Source organism: Pan troglodytes, chromosome 2 (assembly GCF_028858775.2).
Source record: "Pan troglodytes isolate AG18354 chromosome 2, NHGRI_mPanTro3-v2.0_pri, whole genome shotgun sequence".
Classification (NCBI taxonomy): Eukaryota; Metazoa; Chordata; class Mammalia; order Primates; family Hominidae; genus Pan; species Pan troglodytes.
Genome location: NC_086015.1, coordinates 77793790 through 77820188, shown reverse-complemented (window position 1 = coordinate 77820188; position 26399 = coordinate 77793790). Strand labels below are relative to the sequence as shown.

Here is a 26399-nt window from a genome sequence, read left to right as displayed (position 1 = left end):
TGGATTTCATTGTCCATATCACTATCAGGATTTTGGTCAAAACCATTCAACAGGTCTCTAGGAAGTTCCAAACTTTCCCACATCCTCCTTTCTTCTTCTGAGCCCTCAAAGCATTCTAACCTCTTCCTGTTATCCAAAGTTGCTTCCACATGTTCAGGTATCTTATAGAAGTGCCCCACATCTCTTGGTACCATTGTTCGTGGCCTGAGAAGAATGTGTCTGGAAGAGAGAAGCAGTGACTATTTTGAACAAATACTATGATCTACCACATATGTGATATTTCCTAACCATTATATTTTTGTTATGTCATCATTCAACTATTATTTAGAAATTATTTCAGTTCATGTGAGATTGTGTGATTAAAATGCTTCTTCTCTAAGGCTGAGGCCAACATGACATTGTTTCCCATTGTCTTTTTTCCTTATAGATTCTTCTGCTCGTTTCTAAACTTGATGTTTCTATATAACATGTGTGTGTGTGTGTATATATATATATACACACGTGTGTGTGTATATATATATATACACGTGTGTGTGTATATATATACAGGTGTATACATATATATATAAAAAACTGTGTCTGTGTGTATATATACATATATATATGTATATATACACACAGACACAGTTTTTCATGTATATATTTTTTCCTAAGAGATATATTTGAACTAAATGTGTTTATCAATCAATATCATTTTAAAGTACCCATTTTAGGCCAGGTGTGGTGGCTCACAACTGTAAACCCAACACTTTGAGAGGCAGAGGTGGTAGGATCACTTGAGAGCAGTAGTTTGAGACCAGTCTGGGCAACATAGTGAAATCTTGTTACTAAAAAAAGAAATAACTTAAATAAAATATCCATTTTATGTACCAATTCTACCCATGTAAACATGAAGCAGACATATTTTCTCATTTTCACAAGAGCTATTTATCATGACTGTTTATTTATTATGACTATGTGAGAGCAGAGTTCTCACCTGAAATCATGTAACTTATTTTCCACATAGTTGATGAATAGAGTAGACAAAACATGGACTATATCATAGAGAAAAAATTTTATAGCTGACATTTACTGAAAGTGTTGGACACAGATGCATATCTTTTAGTAATCAACAATCATGAGCTTAAAACTGACTTCCAGAGTCAAGACATTAATCACCTCTGTAATTCTCTGCCCCATGTTTCCCATAAAATTGCTACCCATGGCATCAGGAGCTAGCCAAAACAGAAGAGGAAGAAGGGACAAGCTGTATAAAAACAATAATAATGGTATCTTACACATACACCATGCTTTGTAGTTCACAAAGCAGTTACATGTCTATTTATTACCTCATTTCAACTTGAACACAACTTCGTTGTGAGCAAGACTGGTGGTGTTATCTTCATTTTATTCAAGAATGAAACAAAACTGAAATATTAAGTGACTTGTCCAAGGCCATCCAGCTTTTTAGATATAATATTACCATCCAGTAAAACTCATATGGCAGAAATGCCCTTTGCCCTGTCATTCCTTGGAGACAGCTCTAAAAAGGTCAAACGCCAGGCCTTGATAGGATGCCAATTCACTGATGGACATTACCAACTAATACTCCCCTTATCTAAAAATCCACATTATAGACAATTAAGCACTTCTATTTGCTTGACTGAGTTTTCCTTTCCACTTAGTTCTTTTAAAATGACTTTGAGCATCAGGATTTGCAAACCAGAATTTTGTAGGACTAATACATGTTTAACGAGAGAAGTCAAGAATAATGTTTTAGAAAGATGTTTTTTTACTTATCAGGCAGGTCAATATCAAAGAAAAGTCTCTTTGTGAACAATGACCTGGTGATTTTTCAAAAATGGAACAAGAAACTTTCATGTCACCATGAATTTAATACTGTCTCTTGTGTTTTCCTTTGCAATCTCTTTGATTGGATTATGTTCAAGGATACACGGGGCTCTTGTCTTTTGAGTGCATTTAAGAGTTCATTTTCCAGCTTTGACATTCAGCTCAGGAGTTTCAACAGCAATTAATCAGAACTATCCATATCAGAAACATTGTTAATCTTTACCAGACAGAAGTCGTTATGTTTGCAACTAAACTTCAATAGACTCTTTGGACGTAGGATTTATTATTTTGCAAATGTTTTGAAAGGGAAGACATAGCTTTGAAGCAGAGTCGGAGAAACAGTTTTAAAGAGTTAGAACCAAAATCCAAGAGTCATTCAACCAGACCTGGAAGGAAACATTTGTTTCTGCTGCAGGTTATAAGAATAGTCACTTCAAGGTTGAACACCATCCAAGCGTGCATTAGGGTATATGGTTATTCATCCTCCAAATTTCAGTCCTCAACCCTTCTCTGCCCTCTCCCCTGCATGAGCTCATTTCTTCCTGATTTCAATTATCACCTCAGTGCCTCAGTGTAGATGACTCACAGATTCATTGGTTACCCAGCAGGTATTGAATTCCCACTGCAATAATATATGGCATCACAATAGTTTCCATTTGTTGGGTTCTCACTATTGTCAGATGCTGGGCTAACCCTCTCTGTGCACTGACAGGAGTAAAGCATGGTGGTTGGGATGGTGCATGGTCTGGAGGCCAACTGCCTGGGTTCAAATCCTAACACTGCCACTTGCAAATTTTCTTACTTTGGGCAAGGTATTCAGTTCTCTAGCTCTGCTTTCTTATCTCTAAAATGAATATGAAGAGTACCTACCCATAGGGTCTTGTTTGTTTTGTGCTTAGAATTAAATAAAAGATTCCATGTAAGATACCTTACTCATAGTAAATTTTCAAACATTGGTTATAATAATTGTTACTAATTATCACTCTTATTTTTTATACAATGACACAATATTCCTAAGATGAAGGCACTATTTTATCCAATTTAAAAACATGCCTGTCTTCTTAATCAGCATGATAAAGGCCTCTCTAAATTATGGCCCATGGGAATAACGCGTTGTTAGAAAAGATATCAGTCCTAGACTGCAATTTGCAAGAATATGCAAATAAGAGGACTGAGATAACCATAACAATCTCACAAAGTGCTGTGAGAGCTCAAGATCCTAAATGTCTATCTGTAGCCTTGTTCCCCTAAGCTGTTCAGAGTCACAGAATGTCAGAGCTGAAAGCACAGTAAACACAAAAACATAGAACTGTAATCACAATAAAATGCTCCATTTAAAACAAATGGTATTCATCTCAGAGGGTCGAGGGATGTGATGAGAGTCACACAGTTAGCCACACAGGCAGAGCTGCAGACCCTGGCCTCTACTTACTCTGTGGATGCCCCACCATCAACACTTTCCAACACGTTGAAATGTAAACATATCATTAAACACATTCATTACCTATTTGCTACTGTTTGGAAAGTCCCATGTTTAGCAAAATGCTCTCTTTCTTACATACACCACATTGCAATTCACCAAAACTATCCACATTGGAAATATTTTTACTGTTTACCAGACAGAAGCAGCTATGTATGCAACTAAATTTTAATGGGGTTCATCATTTTGCCAATGCTTTGAAAAGTGAGGTGATATGGTTTTGCTGTGTCCCCACTCAAATCTCATCTTGAATTCCCACGTGTCGTGGGAGGAACCTGGTGGGAAGTAGTTAAATTATGGGGGCAGGTCTTTTCTGTGCTGATCTCATGATAGTGAATGAGTCTCCCAAGACCTGATGGTTTTAAAAATGGGAGTTTCCCTGCATAAGCTCTCTTGTCTGCCGCCACGTGAGATGTGCCTTTCACCTTCGCCAAGTGGAAATGTAAATCCAATGAACTTCTTTCTTTTGTAAATTGCCCAGTCTTGGGTATGTCTTTATCAGCGGCATGAAAATGGACTAATACAGGAGGCATGGCTTTGAAGCAAGGTGAGAGAAGTGCTGCTTTTTGAAGTGGTCAGTTAAAACAAAACACCAAATTGTTTGTTGAACTAGTCCTGGAATGAATCTTTTGTTACTGCTGCAAGATATGAGGAGCTCATCCCCTCATATCCTGTCCAGCAGGAAATTCTGTTGGCTGGTAACATGTCCAGAATCTGACTGCTTCTCACCTCTTCCAGTGCCACCACCCTGTTCCAAGCCATGAGCATCTCTTGCTTAGTGTACTGTGGGGCCTCCTACTTATAAAATCTGCCTTGACTTTTACACCTTAAAGTGTATACTTCACAAAGAATAGACTCCACAAAGTGATACTTTTAAAACAAAGTCAGATTATGTACTTGCCATATAGAAACCCCCAATGCCTTCCCATCAGACTCGGAGAAAAACTCAACTCCCTTCTGATGACCTAAGGTTCTACACTCTCTACTCCCTACCCCTACCTTCCCTGACCTCATCTCCTACAGCTTGCCCCTCATTAATTCACTCTAGCTGCATGAACCCCCAACTACACACCCCCAGCCCCGCATTCCTTAAAACTTTAGAACCTTGCCCTAATTGTTCCTCTGCTTCTCCGCCTGGAGCAATCTTCACTGAGATACCTGTGTGGCTCACTCTCTCACTTTCTTCAGGTCTTTGCTCAAGTCCCTCCTCAATGAGACTTAGCTGGATCAGCATGTTCAATTATTGTATGGGGCCCGGAACATGCACACATACACACCTGATTCCCATTAACTGGAGTTATGAATTTATATAGCATCTAAAGTAAACCAGGATATGTTTTAGAGCTAAAGAGGATGCTGCTAATAGTTATGCTGGCACAACAGAAATAAACTAAGGCTGCCTTGAGCAAACTGGGACATATATCCACCCACATATAGCATGCTCAATTTTTTTCCCTTGGCATTTATTGCCTTTTGACAAACTGTAATATTCACATATTTCTGATGTGTTTCAGTTATTGTCTGTCTCTCCCTCTTAAAGCATAAGCTCCAAGAAAGCAAAGACATCCGTTTCTTTCTTGATGTATTCTAAGTGTCTAAAATAGTGCCCAACAACCTGGAACGGAGTAGATTCTCAATAATATTTTTCAAAATAAATGAATAAATGATATAAGGAAGTCAAAGATTATCTCAAAAGTTCTTTCAAACTTTTAGCATCGGATGCATTTTTGAGTTCAATTCTATCAAAAATGGCGAAATGAACAAGATGAATATGCAAAACCAAAATTGGCATCAGAGCCATGAAATTCTAGATTCTTAATACTGGATCTGGAAGAGAAATGAATGGATGATCTGGCTCTACTTTCATTGCTTGAAGAAAGCAAATGTTTAAATCAGTATATTCCAGTTATTTTCCTGCTGTCCATCTGTATTAGTCCATTCTCACATTGCTAATAAAGACATACCTGAGACTGGGTAATTTATAAAGAAAAGAGATTTAATGGACTCACAGTTCCACATGGCTGGGGAGGCCTCACGATCATGGTGGAGGGCAAAAGAGGAACATAGGCACATCTTACATGGCAGCAAGCAAGAGAGCTTGTGCAGGGGAACTCCTCTTTATAAAACCATCAGATCCCATGAGACTTATTCACAATCATAAGAACAGCACAGGAAAGACCCGCCTCCATTATTCAATTACCTGCCAGTGGGTCCCTCCCATGACATGTGGGAATTATTGGAGCTACAATTCAACATGAGATTTGGGTAGAGACACAGCCAAACCATATCACCATCCTTGAATGTCTCTGACTTGCTCCTTTTCATGTTTAAAAAGCTCAGGTGGAAATTCTTTCCTAAAATTTCCCATTTTTTTCACTCCCTCAACCTAAGAAAAGTCATACTCACAAGACAATGTTACTGTTCTCTTATGATGTTATTTCTGTACCTCGTACATGTTCTACAAATGTATATGTCTCCTTACATACATTCTGCCCTGTCACTTTCCACAGTTTACTATTTATAACATCTTCCATGTCTTCCCTGTGCCTTCAGTGGACTATAAGTTTCTTAGAAACAGGTGCTTTAACATTCAGTTTTGACTTCACAACAACTAGCACAGTACGTGGTACACAGTGAGCATCATACTTGTATTCATCAATCTGAATTGGACTTCATTTGATGACTATTAGATTGGATTCAATGACAACTGCACTAACCAAACTACCCACTCAAACTTGGCTGTGTGACTGCTACATTCCAGTTTAACTCTTCAGACTTTACATCGTTGTAATATCAAAGGCCCTTTCTAGCACAATATTTTCAATTACTTATAATTTCTTTCCCTACAACTGACCCCACCCCCAGCTATACATGATCTTTAAACACTTGTTGCCATATTAGAGAGGGCTACTGCTTTCCCTGTAATACTAAAAATAAGGAGTCTAAATTGGGTCCTTCTATTTATTAATGAATAAAACAATTATTAAAAATGAATTTGAAGCTATCAAATCTAATCTATCTCTACATGAAAACTCCTGCAGTTGTATTGTCAGTCATAATTTCCCACATGCATAATGGAATACATGCACACCCATGTATCTATCCCTAAAATATATGGAATAGATATTACCAAAACACATATTCTAATTCCTTAAGATTATTTTTTGACCCTCTAATATTTTGATGCCTGTTGGCCAAGTCCTTATTGACTGTGTTACTGAATAATTTGTCCATCTCTGCTCATATTTTCTGCTTCTGAGTGATTCATCATATTTCATCCTGAGATGCTTTTACCATAGGTTTGTACCACTCATCTCTGTTTCACCTTAATTATATTCAATGTCTACTGTATTCTTAGCTGGAAACCATCTCCTTTTCATCCCTCAAAGCCTACTTTAGATCTGACTCTCCCAACAATGAAATGCCCAGAAATACCTGAAATACAGCATATCATCTAGGCAAGACTATTCAGACTTGCCATTAGCTGTCAAGTTTCATGTATTTCGCCTTCTACAAATCCATCCCTGGAGCCTTCTGCCATGAAAGTATCCAATGTGAATAGGTGTTAATCTCTATCATTTTAAAATCTCCCCCCATTTGCTCCATCAGAGAATTTAAAATGTAGCATATTTTCCCCCAGACTTTCCCAGCATGTTTCCTTTGTTCAATCTAGAATCAGGCAATTTAAATGACAGGTACACTTGATTTAAAGTCTGCGAACTCCCCTCCCCACCAGTAATTCCAGATTCTATCTCCCTTAAATCATCGTTCCAATGAGAAGTCGGGAGAAATAGACAAGCATTACTGAAAATCACAAAGGCAAGTTTCTCACCAGGTTGTGTATATCATCAGATGATCTTGACAAAGTCCAAAAGCCACCAGGGGTATATTGGAAATAGTTGCAAGGGTCAAGCCCTCACAATTACCAGAAATTCAAGCTGCCTTATGTATGTGTGGAAAAGATGTGTAAACTACTGGCTCTCCAAAGCACCTTCAGGAAAACATCCTGTTCACTCAGATGATATCTGTATTTCAGCAAATGTCAGCAAGTCCACATACTTTGGCAGAACAAATGTTATTTTTCCTTTCATTACTGTCCTAAGAGGAATTGTGCAATCCTATAGATTATCGCATGGAGCTCTCATTGGCGTGTGGCCAAGGCTGAATACTCTTCTCCAGAGAAGGCAAATTGTGAATTAGATTCACCGCTGGCAAATTGCTTTTTGTGTTCGATTTAATTTCGTTTTCATGATTTTTCCTGAGGGCTCTTCCGGCCTTGCTCAACTAACTGGTTTAACAGATCAGTTTAAGTTCAGAAAAACCTCAGTATTTCCAAGATTTCAGAATGCCTTTTTATTGAATTCCTGATTAGGACAAGTGAGAATAACAAATGTTTTACAGGTGTTCAATTCTCTAACACAGATATTGTTTAGAAGAAGGGAGAAAATCACAATAAATTACATTGGGCATAATTTTACTCAAATTTGGGAGCTGGGGAGACGGGGGAGGAAGAGGAAGGAAGAGAATGAGTAAGCAGCTTTTCACTTAAAGTGAAAGTTACATTATCTGGACAGTAACTTCTTTAAAAGTACATTGTGGGGTGGGGGGAGGGGGGAGGGATAGCATTAGGAGATATACCTAATGCTAAATGACGAGTTAATGGGTGCAGCACACCAGCATGGCACATGTATACATATGTAACTAACCTGCACATTGTGCACATGTACCCTAAAACTTAAAGTATAATAATAATAATTTTAAAAGTACATTGAACAGTCCATGAGTAGCAATAATAAGACAACAAAGAAAATTAAGGATACATGTTCAAAAGAAGAGACATGGAGTCATGACCCAAAATGTACAGAAATTTGTTTTCCATTCACACTAACCAGGTAGAACAGTTAGCTGTGAATAAACTCAAGATACCAGACTGGCTCCAATAATGAAACATTATCATTGGAATAATATAGTTCATAGATTTTAATGATAAACTTGGGGGATGTGTTAATTGCCATTAGATTCAGGTGCATAGAACACATACATGGAAATAAAAATTGAAGTAGTTGAAATGAGGCAGAAATGTATATCTTCTTTACATCAAAGAATTCTGGACACAGGTAGTCCAATATGGAGGGAATAATTCCCTACTCACCAAGGACCCAAACTCTCCCTATCTTTACACTCTACAATACTATTATGTGTCTTCAATTCTTAACATTGCTTCGTGTTCCAAAATGGCTGCTGAAGCTACAGCCTTTATGTCTGCTTTCCGGGCAGGAACAAGAGGGAAAAACAAAAGGCAAACACCACTTAGCTGAGTCAGCATTATTTGTAGAACCTTCCTAAAAGAAACACCCTACTAGCTATATACATGGAGAGTGGAAAATGTAGTATTTTAGCTAGACATCCTAGCCAAAATATTGATGGGAATTACATCCTAACCAAAATGTTGGTTCAGGAATATGGCTATTGATTAGGCAGCTTCAGTCTCTGTCACATGAGTAAACTAATATTTTTATGAAACCAGAGAGGAGACACTTTGAAGTCTGTTGGCCTCTTTCGATCATTGTCTTTATCTTACATAAATAGTTTCTTAATGCAAATGCTTATTTGGTTCTTTTTATTTTATGGCAAAATCATCCTATGAACAAGTAAAATGTCATGCAAGAGGACACATTGCTGGCTTCTCACAAAATGGTAGTGCTACACTCAACATGGCACCGGGAAGCCTCATCAGACCAAAACTACCCATAATATATTGCCTAAAGCATCCATCATAAAAGTTATTGCTTCTGCATCAAGATGATGTGCTTTTAAGAAATCTCACTTACAGTGAGTATGTGTTAACCGTTATGCCATTCAGTTCCATTAATCCATTTCTCTGTATTAGTTTATCAAATTAAATATCGTCATGGAAAATATAGAGCAGGGCTCAGAAGGAATAGAAACAAGTTAGGTACATTTCCAAGAGGTAGGCGGGAGAGAAGTTGAAGGCAGGGTGTGAAAATGAGGGTGAATTTGGGAGAATCCACCTAGCAAGGCAGAGTATGTAATAAGAATTTCATTTCTGAATAAATGAATGAATGAAATAAAAATACATGCACAGAATAACTTCTCAATAAACATTTCTGGTTGACTATCAGATAAATGCATGAAGAGATAGATTAATGTATGAATAAATCCTCAAAGATGAATTTTATCAGTGATGATTCTTTTATTTCTTCATGCCACTATCCTTGCTGTATGTGTGCTCCCTATAGCCATCATTGGGAGTTGTTGATTATGCTAAATATTAGAGTAACAAATACAAAAAGGACACTCAGAACCATAGATCACATCCCAAGCTAAGCGCTGAAGCACCAATGAGGCTGGCCAGAGAAGTAACCATTGGGTTATTACTATCAGCTTTAACATGTAATTATTTCATCCAGCACTGAAACAGAGAGGCACTCAAAATATAAACACTCAGCATAAGACTAACAGACAAAGACTTTCTATGCACTATATCATAACTTTTAGTAGGGCTTCCTTTTCTGGTTTGGAGGCTGTGTGGTATAATAGTTAAACACATCAGTTATGGTTTCAGGAAAATTTGAATTCGAATGCTGCATCTCCACTTGTTTCACAGCACTGAGCAAGTTACTTAACTGTTTCACATCTAAGTTCCCCCATCTTTAAAATGGAAGGAATGCTATCGCCTACCTTGTAAGTAATTGTGAGGAGTAGATGAGGACTCAATGATATCAGCCACAGTTATTAGTCATTATGTGCTGGGATCATGAGGGACTGTATAAGCCAGAGTTCTTCTGAGAAACAGAACCATTAGGAGACATATATGAGAGAGAGACTTAGTTCAAGGAATTAGCTTATGCAACTGTGGGGGCTAACCAGTCTACATCCGTAGGGCAAGCTAGCAGGCTGGAAATTCAGTTGTGTTGGTGTTGCAGTCTTGAGTCTGTAGGCTGGCAACTCGGGCAGGGTTTGTATGTTGCAGTCTTGAGTCAGAATTCCTGCTTTCTTGGGAAATCTCAGTCTTTGCTCCGAAAGCTTTCAACTGATTGAATGAGGCCCACCCACATTGTGGACACAAATATGCTCTACTTAAAGTCAACTGATTTAAATGTTAATCACATCTAAAATATTTTCATAGCAATATGTAGACTGGCATTTGATGAAACAACTAGGTGCCATAGCCTCACCAAGTTGACACATAAAATTATCACAGGGACACAATAAATATACCCATCCACACCCGCATTCTTCACAGAGAAACAAGACATAAGAGGAAAGTGCCACTCTAACCTGTATGACAGATAAAGACTAGGATGGAAGCTGTGGTTTGTATTTGCAGGATTCAATGGCTTCAGATACTCCCACCCGCAACCCTCTGGCAGGTAGGTTAACACAACCAACCCAGGCAGTGGTGCCACATAAGACTTACAGCATAGAGAAGCTGGGAAGAACTCACGTTTCTGCTGATGAGTTCATAACTGAGAGGACAAAAAGGAAGAGCTAGTTTTTCTTCTGAAATTTTCCAACCAGATAAATCCCTCCTCCTTGCTAGGGTAGAGACAGTGATGCCACAGGTGAAGCCCCCACTGTTTCTGTCAATTGCACCCTTTCACAGAAAGGAACTATCATGAGCCAAGAAGAAACATTTCCCTCAATATCCTCCTCTCCTCACTACCGCCATTGTTTTTATCACCAGCAGACCGTACTGTTCATATTTCTTGTTGGGACCCTCTAGGACTTAGCCTCTGAAATGGAAACTGGAGGGTTCTGAGGCTTCCAAAACCTAAGGAAATTTTCCAAGACATATCCAGAGAAGTGCAATCCTATATTCAACCAACAGCATATTTCCTCTATCCTAGAAATCACCCTCCTTCCCCATCCCCCAAAAACTTCAGTTGAGAACCAGCTGGAGTTTACAGCACCAGGCTTAGTGTGGATCTCTTGACACCTCTGAAACAAGTTCCCCATCACATGGGAAAACTGCTCTGTCCTTCCACACCAGTCCTGGGAGCCTCTTCCAGCTTGATGCTGAAGAAGCCTGACATCCCCCAGGTAGGGGACAGCCGAGATCTCTTGGGCTCTGTTGGGGCCCGCTTAACTGTCCTTTTAAAGCACGCACCTTTCCCTCATCTGTAAAGAAGTCTGAGGGCAGAAACCAGATGTGCTGACCTCACCTCTCACCTCTCTCCCCCTGGCCTGGAATCCAGGGTTGTTCACTTCCTATTCACAAGAAGCAGCTTGCCTGGGCAAGACTGGTGTCATACTTCGTTTCAGTCAGCACAGGAGAGTGGAAAGTTGCCCGCAAAAGGCAGATGAAAAATTAAAGTGATCTTTGGCCAGCAGATTCGTTCAAAATGCAAATCCACTCGGTGCGTAGGAACAGTATGGCACAGCCCCCATGTGGGAGATTAGAATGCAGCCTTTCACCACAGCTCTTTATTCCAAAGCCGGCAGAAACTGGCTAGGCTTGGCGTTTATCTTTTTGCTCTAAAGCACATTGGGGAAATTCCTGAATGAGTCCCTAAAATTCCCAGTGATTGGGGAAACCTGAAGGAGTCTAAGGAGCCACTGTTTGCACCCAGCCCAACCTGATTTGAACAGCTGTATGGAACCAGGAACCAGGAAGAGAATGTGGGCTTTTGAGCTAGTACGCCAACTTACCAGCCCTGAAATCTTCAGCTGATTATTTCATCTCTCTGAGAAACGTATTAACCTCTCTAGGCCACATTTTGAGGGGACTCTAAAGCTGACATTTTTGGAGCTAACATTTCCCCTGCCAGGAGAAATTACACGTGTATTAGTCCATTTTCACGTTGCTGATAAAGATATACCTGAAACTGGGAAGAAAAAGAGGTTTAATTGGACTTACAGTTCCACATGGCTGGGGGGGCTTCAGAATCATGGCAGGAAGTGAAAGGCACTTCTTACATGGTGGCACCAAGAGAGAATGAGGAAGAAGCAAAAGTGGAAACTCCTGATAAACCCATCAGATCTCGTGAGACTTATTCACTATCATGAGAATAGCATAGGAAAGACTGGCCCTCATGATTCAATTATGTCCCCCTGGGTCCCTCCCACAACATGTGAGAATTCTGGGAGATACAATTCAAGTTGAGATTTGAATGGGGACACAGCCAAACCATATCACTCTGCCCCGGCCCCTCCAAATCTCATGTCCTCACATTTCGAAACCAATCATGCCTTCCCAACAGTCCCCCAAAGTCTTAACTCATTTCAGCATTAACCCAAAAGTCCACAGTCCAAAGTCTCATCTGAGACAATGCAAGTCTCTTCTGCCTATGAGCCTGTAAAATCAAAAGCAAGCTACTTACTTCCTAGATATAATGGGGGTACAAGTATTGGGTAAGTATAACCATTCCAAATGGGAGAAAATTGCCAAAACAAAGGGGTTACAGGGCCCATGCAAGTCCAAAATCCAGTGAGGTGGCCAAATTTTAAAGCTCCAAAATGATCTTTGACTCCAGGTCTCACATCTAGGACATGCTGATGCAAGAGGTGGGTTCCCATATTCTTGAGCAGCTCTGCCGCTGTGGCTTTGCAGGATACAGCCTCCCTACCAGCTGCTTTCACAGTCTGGCCTTGAGCGTCTGAGGCTTTTCCAGGCGCACATTGCAAGCTGTTAGTGGATCTACCATTCTGGTGTCTGGAGGACGGTGGCCCTCTTCTCACAGCTCCACTAGGCAGTGCCCCAGTAGGGACTCTGTGTGGGGGCTCCAACCCCACATTTCCCTTCCACACTGCCCTAGCAGAGGTTCTCCATGAGGGCCCTGCCCCTACAGAAAACTTTGGCCTGGGCATCCAGGCATTTCCATACATCTTCTGAAATCTAGGTGGAGGTTCCTAAAGCTCAATTCTTGACTTCTGTGCACCCACAGGCTCAACACCATATGGAAGCTGCCAAGGCTTGGGGTTTCCACCCTCTGAAGCCACAGCCCGAGCTGTACATTGGCCCCTTTCAGCCATGGCTGGAGGAACTGAGACACAGGGCACCAACTCCCTAGGCTACACACAGCACTGGGCCCTGGGCCCAGCCCACGAAGCCAGTTTTTCCTCCTGGGCCTCTGGACCTGTGATGGGAGCTGCTGCCATGAAGGTCTCTGACGTGGCCTGGAGACATTTTCCCCATGGTCTTGGGGATTAACATTAGGCTCCAGGCTACTTACGCACATTTCTGCAATTGGCTTGAATTTCTCCCCAGAAAAAAATGGGTTTTTCTTTTCTATCACATAGTCAGGCTGCAAATTTTTCAAACTTTTATGCTCTGCTTCCCTTATAAAACTGAATGCCTTTAAAAGAACCCAAGTTACCTCTTGAATGCTTTGCTGTTTAGAAATTTCTTCTGCCAGATACCCTAAATCATCTTTCTCAAGTTCAAAGTTCCACAAATCCCTAGGGCAGGGGCAAAATGTCTCCAGTCTCTTTGCTGAAACGTAAGAAGAGTCACCTTTACTCCAGTTCCCAACAAGTTCCTCATCTCCATCTGAGGTCACCTCAGGCTGGACCTTATTGTCCATATCACTATCAGCATTTTGGGTAAAGCCATTCAACAAGTCTCTAGGAAGCTCCAAACTTTCCCACATTTTCCTGTCTTCTCCTGAGCCCTCCAAACTGTTCCAGCCTCTGCCTGTTACCCAGTTCTGAAGTCACTTCTACATTTTCGGGTATCTTTTCAGCAATGCCCCACTCTACTGGTACCAATTTACTGTACTAGTTCATTTTCATGCTGCTAATAAAAACATACCCAAGACTGGGAAGAAAAAGAAGTTTAATTGGACTTACAGTTCCACATGGCTGGGGAGGCCTCAGAATCATGGCGAGAGGTGAAAGACACTTCTTATATGGTGGCAGCAAGAGAGAATGAGGAAGAAGCAAAGACAGAAACTCCTGATAAACCCATCGGATCTCGTGAGACGTATTCACTATCACAAGAATAGCACAGGAAAGGCAGCCCCCATGATTCAATTACCTCCTCCTAGGTCCCTGCCACAACACATGAAAATTCTGGGAGATACATTTCAAGTTGAAATTTGAATGGGAACACAGCCAAACCATGTCAACATGGTATAGTGGAAAGAGCTAGTTAGCTCTGGTTTAAATTTAAGATTCACCATGTGTCCCATGCGACCTTAGACAATTGCTTGACCTCTCTGGGCCTCACTTTCCCCATCTATAAAAGGGGAACAAGTGGCCAGGTGTGGTGGCTCACACCTGTAATCCCAGCACTTTGGGATGCCGAGGCAGGCAGATCACTTGAGGTCAGGAGTTCGAGACCAGCCTGGCTAACATGATGAAACCCTGTCTCTCCTAAAAATACAAAAAATTAGCCAGGCATGGTGGCATGCACCTGTAGTCCCAGCTACTTGGGAGGCTGAGGCAGGAGAATCGCTTGAACCCGGGAGGCAGAGGTTGCAGTGAGCCGAGATCGCACCACTACACTCCAGCCTAGGCAACAAGTGAGACTCCGTCTCAAAAATAAAAAAAAGGAGGGGGCGGGGGGAAAAAATAAAACTATCTCGCAGAGTAGCGTCAGGAGAATTAAAGTAATAAAGCTCTTGGTAGTCTTCCAAAAAGTGTGCTTGCTTGCCCTTTGGTGTCTTTCTTAAAGACTTTGATATTTGGAGAACTGAGATTCAAGTTTCAGGTACAGACAACCACCCTTTTCTGTATTTCTTGATTTTTTTTTTTCTTTTGGCCTCTAATATCTTCTATTTCTCTTATGCTTGTCTGGGATACTCACAAGAGGATCTGTGGCAATAGTAGTCTGCTTGATTGCTTGATTCCCTAGGGTCAATTTGTTCATTGGGTTCTTAGGGAAGGAGTTGAGTAGATAAGACAAAATGTTCCCCACGTTTTTGCCTAAGCAGCTTGGCACTGATGAGTACTGGCAGCAGCTCCCTGAACTGTGTTATAAATTTCTGACTGCTGCACAAATGTACCACGTGGGTCAAAGACCAGCAGAGCTGCCCAATTCTCAGAACAGAGTTTGTCCTCATCAGAAAACACCCGGAAGGCCTGTAGTCCCGACAACAGAGTCTTATACCTAAGAAGGTTATAAAGTAAAAACATTTTAAGACAGAAACAGGCTCCAATAAAATTATAGTAATATTGGTTAGCAGAGTTGATGAGACTAATGAGATCAATGGGATTAGTATCTTTATAAAAGGGACCCCAGAGAGCTTTTTAGACCTCTTTGGGCTAGAATTGTTAGTGGTACTTTTTAAATTTTTTTAAAAGAAATGAAAGAATTTGTGTATCTGCATACTTATCCACATCATATTTTTAAAATACTAGTATGCCATATTTATCAAGTGCTTAATTTTTGTGGGGTGCTTTTCATACAAAACCTCATTGAATCATCATATTGATTTTAAGGCACAGGCATAGTGACTGTTCATTTTTAAGATCAGTAAATTAAGGCACAGAGAAGTTTGATGACTTTCCCAAAGTCTTATAGCTACATGTAAACCCATTTTATAGCCACTACAATGTAGCACCCTCAAAAATAGCAACTACCACTGTTAGAGATACAATATTGGGCTTTATACCTACTCTCTGAATTCATTTAATGTAATTATCTCTAAAAACTCAGAAGATGGTGTAATTGACTGAATGTCTGTGTCTCCTCCAAATTCATATGTTGAGACTCTAGTCTCCACGAGATGGTATTAGGAGATGGAGCCTTTGGGAGATAATGAGGTCACGAGGGTGGGGCCTTCATGACTGAGATTAGTTCCCTTGTAAGAGAGACCCCAGGGAGCTTTTTGACCCTCTTTCTGAAATAGAGGAATACAATGAGAAGTTGGCAGTCTGTAACCCGGAAGAGGGCCCTCACTAGAACTCAATCATGCTGGCACTCTGATCACAGGCTTCCAACCTCCACAGCTGTGAGAGATTTCTGTCATCTATAGCTTATAGTACTTAGTCAGTTTAGGCTGCTATGCTAACAATGACAGATGATATTAGTACTCTAAGTTATAGATGAGAAAACTGATACTCAAATATACAGAGCATTTTCCCAGTACCACACAGTGAGAAATCTGGGATGCGAATCCAGGCCAGATGGCAGGCTTCTATCTCCACAGAACATCTTGAACTTCACACGGACTTCGCTCCATGTTCCTCACATACAGAGTGCTTTATTATCGTAGATAAGGTGTTCACAGGTGACCCAAGGCAATCTCACACGTGCAGGAATTACGTTCCACCACTCAGTTTCCACAAGGCTCACAAAAGGAATCAGTAGTTCTCACTAAGTATTCCTCAGCCTCCGCCTTCTGCACACACAATAGGATCACACCTCCAAGCCCTTAAGGTTGGATGAGGCCATGTGACTGGTAGTGACCAATGAGCTATGAGCACATGCAACATGTGTCACTTTTGGGCTGAAGCATTTAATTGTCAATTTGACACCATCCAGAGCTCTTACCAGCAGCATTTGAGATGGCAGCTGCTCCATCAGTCTGGATCCCTAAATGACTATCATAGCAATCCTGATGGCATGTTTCATGAGCAAGAATTAAATGTCTGTTATTTTAAGCCATTGTGATTTGGGGGTTGTATCGATCTGTTCTCACACTGCTATAAAGAAACACCTCAGACTGGGTAATTTATAAAGAAAAGAGGTTTAATTGACTCAGAGTTCCACATGGCTTGGGAGGCCTCAGGAAACTAACAGTCATGGCGGAAGGTGAAGGGGAAGCAAGGACCTTCTTCACATGGCAGCAGGAGAGAGAAGAGCCAGCAAGAGCAGGGAAAATTGCCTTATAAAATTATCAGATCTCATGAGAACTCATTATCACGAGAACAGCATGGGGGAAACTGCCCCCATGATCTAATCAACTCCCTCCAACGACGTGGGGATTACAGTTCCCTCCCTTGGCACATGGGAATTACAATTCAAGATGAGATTTGGGTGGAAACACAAAGCCAGACAATATCAAGGGTATTTTAAATATAAACTACAAACAAACTAGTCTACCCTGACTGACACAGAACCAGACCCAAAGGAGCTTTTTAAACCCCCCAAGAGACCCAGCAGGTATTAGAATTCTCTACACCCAGAATCATAGTGCTACAGGGATCAGGTAGGGCAGGTAACTAAGGAAAGCAGCTGAGCACATGATAATAGAAAGGGCAAGGGACTGGGTCAAACTGGTGAGCACATGCCAAGGAAATGTGGGCTCCCTGTTGCTAAATCTTGCAATTTTTCAGAAGAATTTGGATATTTGTGTGACTTTTCCCAATGGATAAAAAATTGTACAAATAAAACAAAACTGAACTGCAGGTTAATTTCACTTCAGGGTTTTCAATTTATAGCCCCTGGCCCTCTGCCTCAAGTTCACAAGCAGGCTCCCATTTATCAGCCATAATTGAAAGATTTAGAGCCAGTCCTGTCAGTTACTTGCCGTGGGACATTGGAGATGTCAGCCTGGTCCTTAGTACTTCCATCTGTAAAATGAGTCCGTGGGAGAAAACTGATCGTTCTTTGTCTTTCTCAGGTACATCTGCACAATAAAATTTCATATACACACCAGCATGCAATCTTATTTACATATTTTATGGTTTCCAATGATGCTATAAACCTCAACCCCTGACTACCCCTCCCCACAATAGATCCATGAAATCAAGGCTAAGAAATCTGGGCTATATAAAGCCAAAGTTTTCGTCCGTCTGAAAATGTCATTTTATCAATGTCAGTGTATCAAGAGGAATGGGATATTTTTCTTCCTGCTGGAGATTCTTAGCATGTCTTCTACTAGAAGAACCCATGGCTCTGATGTTATGGTTGCCTGTGTTCCACATAAAAAGATGGGTCTACAGGTTTTATCATGATGTTTAGTTATCCTTGGCCTCCTTCAGCTTTGTAATTCAAACCACCAAATGTATCGCTGCTTTTAAAAACAATCTTTCCAAACTCACATCCAAACTGCCTCCCTCTCAGTGCAGATGATGAGTGGTTTCCACAGAAAGTCTTTAGAATAAATATTCTGTGGTCACGTTCTCAGCTTCAGTCTATAACCCTTAAAAATACATCCAGATAGGCCTTCAGAGGGAGCAATTGTAATATTTGTGGGGCCAAGAGCATGAAATCACCCAAGTGAGCATCAAATAAATGAAGCAAAGTTCTATTCCAAGTGGACTCTGATTTTTGTCCCATTTTGATAGCATATGCTGTTAATACTTTCATCAATAGCACCTTTTACAGCCTGTCTTTAATAAAGAGGATTCCCACTCCATTTATCAGGATCCCGAGTATATGAAACTGGTCCCTGGGAACCCCTTGATGTGGTTGGAATGAGACTGAAATTTTTATTAAACAATCATTCAGTGGGAATAAAATTTATCATAAAGGGCAACCCTAACGTGAAATCTTTATATGTAGCAAAGAGGTCTTAATTTGAAACAAACAATAAAGTGTAGAATCCCATTATGTCAGGAAACAAGTCCAGGGTCATAGGATGAACGAGTCATAACAAAAACTTTAAAGCTAGAAAGAGAAAACTAAATGGCATTTAAAACTTGTACTACATTAATTCAAGGTAGCTACTGCAAGATGCAATCATACCCAAAGGCACATAGAAATTTCTGGAGATAATCTGATTCTTTTTGGCTGTCCTGCCAACTTCATGTAATCCTCCTGTCAAGAATAATTATTGTATAGTTCCAAATAGCTAAAAATAATAATAATTTTGAATGTTCTCAACAAAGAAAAATAAATATTTGAGGTGATGAATATGCTAATTAGGCTACTTTGGTCATTCCACAATGAATACATGTATTGAAACATCACATTGTAACCCATAAAGTTATACAACTGTTATTTGTCTATTAAAAATAAACTTTGAAAGGAAAAGGAATTTGGGCTGTCTCATTGCTCATATTCTTGAAATGTGTGTTCAATTCAACAAATATGTAATAGGCTAATGGTCCTTTTATTTGCAAGGTACCTTACAAAGTCCTGAAGGGACTGCCAAATAAAAAGACTCCTAATTTAAGGCAATAGTTTCCTAAAGTGGATGTGTAGGCTGGTGACATCTGAGGCATCTTGAGTACCCTAAAAATACATATTCCTGGGCCCCATTCCAAGCCAACAAAATCAGAATCTCTAATGGTAGGATCAAGAATCTGCATTTAAAACATATTCATCAGATGAAACTGACACAGAGTAGGTTTGGTCCTACATATGCCAGAACTTCTCCGTTATAAGTGACAGACATCTAACCCCAGCTGGCTTAAACCAAAAAAGGAATCCATCAACCCTAGTAACTGAGAAGTTCAGCGAGGAGAACAGGCTTCAGGCACAGCTGGATCCAAAGTCTCAAACAATGACATCAGAGATTGAGTAGCTTCCCTGTCAACTCTGCCTTCTTCTGCACTGGCTTTATTCTTATGCATCACAGAAAGTACAATCATAGCAATAATAGAATTCGTACTGTTTTAGGCACCACACTTTACCTGTATTGTCGCATTTAGTTTTTATGAAAATAATATGAGGTAGGAAGTATTATTTCCATTTAACCAATGATGAAGCAAGCTCAGAGAGGCAACATGATTTATCCAAAGTCACACCGTGATCAAAAGAGATGGAAAGAATTGTATCCAAGGCAGTTTGGTTGTTGCTCCCGCTCTCTTGCCCGTACTTATGTACTCAGAGGTAAAGTAGGCCAAGGATACATAAAATGCTAAAAGAAAAATGAATGTTAGAAGGCAAAAGAAGGGTAAGAGAGTATAATTCAGAGGGCAATCCTTATTTGTGCTTATAGAATGTCCCATATGACCTCTCTGTAAGGCTATAATAGGCCCAGGAATCTGTACTTTGAATGTTTCTCCAGTTGGTCTAATTCACACCTCCTACAACTACATGAATGGTGATTCATCACAGCTCAAGATTTGCTGAAGTGTTTGCATCCATCGACAGCATGCACAGGACTACTGCTGGACTTCGGTTTTAGTAAAGAAGGTATGGAGGGTCATCAGCAAAAAAGTAGAGAAAATTGTTTCAGGGCTGCTGGAGGCAGAAGGCTAACAAAATCTTTGTAGCTTCTGGCTGATAGAGGCTGATAAGCCATAGACTGGTGGTCTCACTATGGAGGGGGTAAAGGGAAGAAGAATGTAACACAGAGAAGCAAGATTTAATAATTAAAAGCATATAAAGCATGAAGACAGCTGTTTATACAAAGCAAATATTAAAAATGGTTATGGGGTCTGGGTGCAGTGGCTCATGCCTGTAATCTCAGCACTTTGGGAGGCTGAGGCGGGTGGATCACCTGAGATCAGGAGTTCGAGACCAGCCTGGCAAAACATGGCGAAACCCCATCTCTACTAAAAATACAAAAAGTAGCTGGGCATGGTGGCACGTGACTGTAATCCTAGCTACTCAAGAGGCTGAGGCAGGAGAACGGCTTGAACCTGGGAGGCAGAGGTTGCAGTAAGCCGGGATTGCACCACTGCACTCCAGCCTGGGCAACAGAGCGAGACTCCAGCTCAAAAAAAAAAAAAAAAAAAAAAAGTTATAGGGGCTAATGAGTTCCAGATTATTTCTAATTCGGCCTGTCCTAAGAAACTGTGGTAGACTGTGGACCCCATAAACCATGACTTCTGGCGTTCCAACTTTGGGTTACTCTGAAATTGGTCATATGATTTGATTTTATCATGAGACACATCAAACGAGCAGAGACTCAATAAGCACTTGTATATTAAGGATTATCCTGTCGGAATTCTCCCTCTTGCAAGGCTAACTTGAGACAGCCATGCTACTAGGAAGTTCAAGTTCACCACACGGAGATGAAATAAAATATTGTGATAAACATCCCCAGCTGATCACAGCCTCCAGTGATCCGTCAACTACACATATGATCCCAAGTCACATGTGTGACCCCAAGCAAGATCAGCAGAACAATCATTCAGCCAACCCACAGAACCCTGAAAAAGTATAAATCATTATAGTTTAAACCACAGGTTCTGGGGTAGCTTGTTATGCTGCTATTGATAATTAAAACAAACTGGAATATTTTCATCTAGATGACAATCTACTCAATTGTTGAATCCTTTGTGTTTCCCTCTTTGCCCTGGTTAGTAAGATTCTCAGAGCTAAGTTGTATGTTCATTACTGTGTCTTTCTTCAACCAGGAATTCTCATCAGAATTGGTCCATTTCTCTTTCAGATTTTTGTCTTTTATATTAGTTGGTTTGGGTCTTACTATACCTCTGGTTTTCCTTTAAACTGACTAAAATTATTTGGAAAGTAGTCAGCGTACCGGTAAAATAATAAATAAAGGTTAGTGGTAGATGAGTAAAAGAATAATGATTGCTATAGGGAAAATAATAGTAATTATTAATATGTGAATACAACAAAATGTTAATATATTTTTAAGCCAGGCCCTATTCTAAAATATTTTCATGCATCCTATTATTTAATTCACCCAGCGATTATGAACAAGTACTGCTATCTCCCATTTTACAGGTAAAGAAAGTGAGGTACAAACTTGTCGTGGCTTTCCCCAAAGTCTCATAGCTAGTAAGTGGCAGTGCCAGGGCACAATTCAGGCCTGCCCAATGTCAGAGCCCACACTAATGACCATTATGGAACATTTCTTCACATGCCTTTTCTATTGTGTTTAGCCTATTTTGCTGTTGTATCAAAATTTACAAGACAAGGAATTATCTCCTAAGAACTTTTAAGTGTAAAACTTGTCATCAGGTTATTTAGTTCTATAAAGAAAAGATTAGAAAGTTGGAAATGGAGCAGCTGTTCCTAAATCGGGCAAACATTGCATTCAAAGAAAATTAATTTTCTCCACTTTCAAAAAAGAAATTCAAGCCCTAGTTTCTGATGCCACAATCATTGCAGTTAACAAAGCCATTTTAATAACCTCATTTTGTCCTTTGATAGATGGCTGTTCTTTCAAATGAGTATTCTCAGAGAAACTAGTGCTTTTGCAAGACTATCTGAAATGCTCAGAGAAAAGTAAACTACTCTGTAAATAAAGGGCGTTATTGTCTGCAGGTGATCCTCAAACTGTACAACCAACATATTGAATTTAGCTTTTATGCTTTTATTTTTAAATGAGTACAAATTGGAAAGCAAGAGTACTGATTCTAATGATTGAGTGCATTGAAAATTAATGAAAACCTTAAGTTTGAAAGAAGTTATTAGGCATGCCAAATGTGAACTACTTCTAACCCCAGAAGGATTAATTTTACTCTTAGGTGGTCAATTAAGAAGGAAAGGAACAAAAGTTTAAAATGTGTGTTATGGAGCTAGGTCATTGAATTTTGTATCAAAAAGGTAAAATATAAATCAGAAATGTATAATTTTTAGTTTTTACATTATGAGCAGGAAGTCTGCAATTGCAGCATTCTTTTATGTCTAACTAAAAAATTGGACAGCCTTAATGAGAGATTCAAAATTACATTTGTCAATTTCAATGTAAGTTCAGCCCTGAACTGTTACTTCATTAAAGTTGAATATGCCTTTTTGAGGGATATCTGCCATAGGACGTTCACTTTTCTGGTGTCCTTTATGTATATCCTGCCCAAAAGCAGGATGCTGGCCAGGTTGACCTCATGAGACTCACTCTGCCTGAAAGATTCCACTCTCCAATCAGTGAGACTGGCTTTCCGCTCCCCAAAGGTAATTTGAACTTGAACAGCCCAGAAAAGTGAGGAGTTTCTCTGTCCTGATATGTTCCTAACAACCAGGTTCTCACAGGGCTAGGGCCCCTGCCAATCAGACCCCCCCATTCTGCCCCACAAAAGTGCAGATACGAATCTGGCCCTACCTCTCTGGCTTTGTCTAGGCTACAAGTGAGAGCTTTCACTGCATGAAGACAAAGCTTTCTGTTTCCTCTCAAATTCTCAATGACAAACACACTGACAAAAATATTTTGGTACAGTTCTTTTAAACGTTCACTCTTAATGTAGTGTGGGAAGCAAATGTTTGCTAAAATAAACAAAGTGCTAAGAAAATACTATCACTAGCAAAGCCATCACTCTATAGCTAATAATTCATGACCACCTCATAAATAATCGTCAGCCTTCTAATCTGAATGTGTGGATGGTGGGAAACAGGCCTTTCCCAAATCCCCCTTCGATATTTTGTCATCCCTCCTTGCCTGTTTTCTCCTCAGCATCATTAATTTTCAATCACCATGGATAGGGGGACAAAGTTCTGTTTAGAAGTTATTCCTTCTTCCCAAGGATAAGATAGTTCAAAGGAAGAGAAACATCACCCTGTCCTTATTTTTTTTAAGTAAGCTCCACTAGTCCCTATGCTGAAGAGAGCAATTTCTTATATTGGTGAAGAACAAATGCAGGAAAAGATTACTAATTCTCCAAGGTTGTTGACAGCTTTTGTTCCCATCCTAGGATTCAAATCACAACAAAGAACCACTTCAAAGTTACCAAACTAAAGAGTTCTCAAATTTTAGTTAATAGTAGGGTTTCTGCCTATCCCAAGTCTACTGGGTACCAGAAAATCTTTCTGTAAGTGAAAAAAAAATCACATGTTAAATATATGTTCTTCCCCATGCCCCCTAAAATATTATTTACTTTCAAATAAGAGAGAAGAGAAGAGAAAACAAAGATAGACACCTCAAACTTGATTATTTTTCTACATGGTTTTGGGAACGGGTAGCTGAATACAGAACAAGATGATTTGTGAAAACTTTGCAAGTAAAGTCATTGACTAGTCAGGATCTTTTTCTTCTAAAATTATAGCTATTGTTTTCAGGGTAAAGTGTTCAGAAGCGGGTGATGAGCTTCTAAAACTCCTATTTGGTATGACTTGGCTAAACTTTAAAGCTGAGAAAAAAAATCCATACAAGCAGGTGCTACTGAAATAATGAATGCCGTAAATGTGAGAGCTTTAAATCATAATGGCAAAAGTAATTAAACAGAAAGGTGACCAACAAACATAGAAAATGGCCAGAGATAAGATATAAATAATTCGTTCCAGCTGCTGGCTTGCTCTTAGAAGTGATGCAGCGTGTGCTATTTTTATCTCCAAAGGGAGAGCTTTTTTTCATCCTGTAATTTATTTTTTTATCCTAAATTGAGTATGAGAGCTTTGAGGTGAAAGGAAAAAAAAACTTACCAATGACTCTCACATCTCAATTTTCCTTGTACAGCCACTTCAAATTGGCAGTGTTTCATCTGACCCATCAGGGGCTGCAGGCAAATTTAGAAATCTAAAACCCAACCATTTTTCTGGAACCAAAAAGCAAAGATACTATTGTTGAGCCACTCTTAGGGGAACAGACATTTTGAATTGGTTGGAGATACAACATAGACATATACTTATGTCTGTTGAATCCTCTTTCTTCTCCTCCCCCAATCCAGAATCCCCCAGAACCCTCCACACACCCCCTCATTTCCACCCCCAAACCCCACCATCCCTGCTGCAGACCCAGAAAATTGCAGCTGCTACAATGTGGTCTCTAGTCACATAGAGAAAGTCATGAAGAAAAGTGAAAGGGTGTAGCTTTAAATGCCAGTTCTGCCTCCTCTTAACTGTGTAACATTGGAAGAGTCACTTTCTGAGCCTTGGTTTGTTGTCTGGAAAATGAGGAAGCCATAATTTCTAACTTTTGGAGATGTTGTGAGGATTCAGTCACATGACCCACAGAAAGCTCCTGACATGGGCCTAGTAGGTATGAGGAATTTAAGGTTGACTACTGATCTTAGTCCCCATCTCCCCTCAGTTCCTAACTCCATTTTGACCAGCCCCAGCAACGCTGAAGTAGTGTTAAGGGAGAGTGTAGAAGAAAAGACAGGAAACAGGAGGGCAGAGCAAGGCCACAGGCCCTGGAGCAGTGACCATTCTTCTCCCTTCTTTTCACCCTCATGTTAACAATAGCAAACAGCAACCACAGCATTAATGGTAGTTAACACTTTTTGAGCACTTAGTGCATTCCTAACACCACATGCAGGATCTTATTTGATGCTCACAAGAAATACTATTGTTTGTTCACCACAGGTCACATTAGATTTTTTGCAGCCCTGTCTATTATTTATTCGCAGTGAGTCTCCTTTCAGTCTAAACCTTGAAGTCTCTTCACTTCTTATACTTGTACAGTTAGTGTTAAGCATGTCTTCTGTATTGTTATCCAAGTCGTTGATAAAACCCATCTCTTTCTAAAACACTTTCAGCTCGTCCTTATCCTAGTAGGTGAGTCCTTTTGGATCTCCAGTGGAGTTTGGGGGACAAATTTTATAATATATTCCCACTGTTTGTAGCAATTGTCTGGGAACACCGGCTGGTCCACCTCAAGGTTCTGGAGACCTTGAGGCCAAACAGGACTTACAGCTACTCCTTGACAGAAGGGATACCCCAACCCCATTAGAAACCATGTGCAGGTGCATCCCCTCCCAATGAGGGTCAAGGAGTCCTCCTCGGGTCCACCTGGTCCTTGCCTGGTCAGCCCAGACTGAGCTCTCACAGCCACATTTAGACAATTATCTAATCTTAAATACTAAAAAAAGTTGAATTTCTCATGGGTTTCCTTGGCCCCTTAGAAAGAACTTATTTCTGCTTTCTTCCTTTCCTCCTACCCTCGCCTGCCTCTCTCTGTCTCTCTCTCTCTCTCTGTCTCCTCTCTCTCTCTGTCTTTCACACACACAGACACACACACACACACACACTTCCTATTCCTCCCTCACATCTCCCTAAAAGAGGGGCCTGCTCTGCCTGTCCTTTGGTTTTCCTTCATAAGGGTCTCTCTCTCTCTCTCTCTCTCTGCTTCTCAGGGATGACAGTGTAAGACCTGCTCTCCCTCTTAAGAAGACTCAGCCAGCTCTCCTTCTCCTTGTTTCCCTACCTTGCTTTTTCTTTGAACACTCTCTCATCCCTGTGGCTGGTGTAGTTTCCAAACTCCAAACAGATACTAATGTTAGGGATTTAGAAATAAAATCAGAATTCTCCAGAATACCCCAAATCATAAATTGAGATTAAAATACTTCCCATATTCCTCATGTACTAGTTCATTAGGAAGATCAAAAAATTGTTCAATAAGTAAGATAGACAGGTTTAGTAAGACTATTTACAAAGAACTGTAGC

The 26399-nt window shown here is 40.2% G+C and overlaps 1 long non-coding RNA gene across 1 annotated transcript in view; it reads right to left on the bottom strand.

Annotated features, from left to right (window-relative positions):
* LOC134809523 (uncharacterized) overlaps nucleotides 1–7266 on the bottom strand; it is a 65964-nt gene extending 58698 nt beyond the window's left edge. Inside the window, exon 1 of the long non-coding RNA XR_010155453.1 lies at nucleotides 7143–7266. This is a non-coding gene — a long non-coding RNA (uncharacterized LOC134809523). The remainder of the gene's footprint in view (nucleotides 1–7142) is intronic.
* Nucleotides 7267–26399: the final 19133 nt, after the last annotated feature.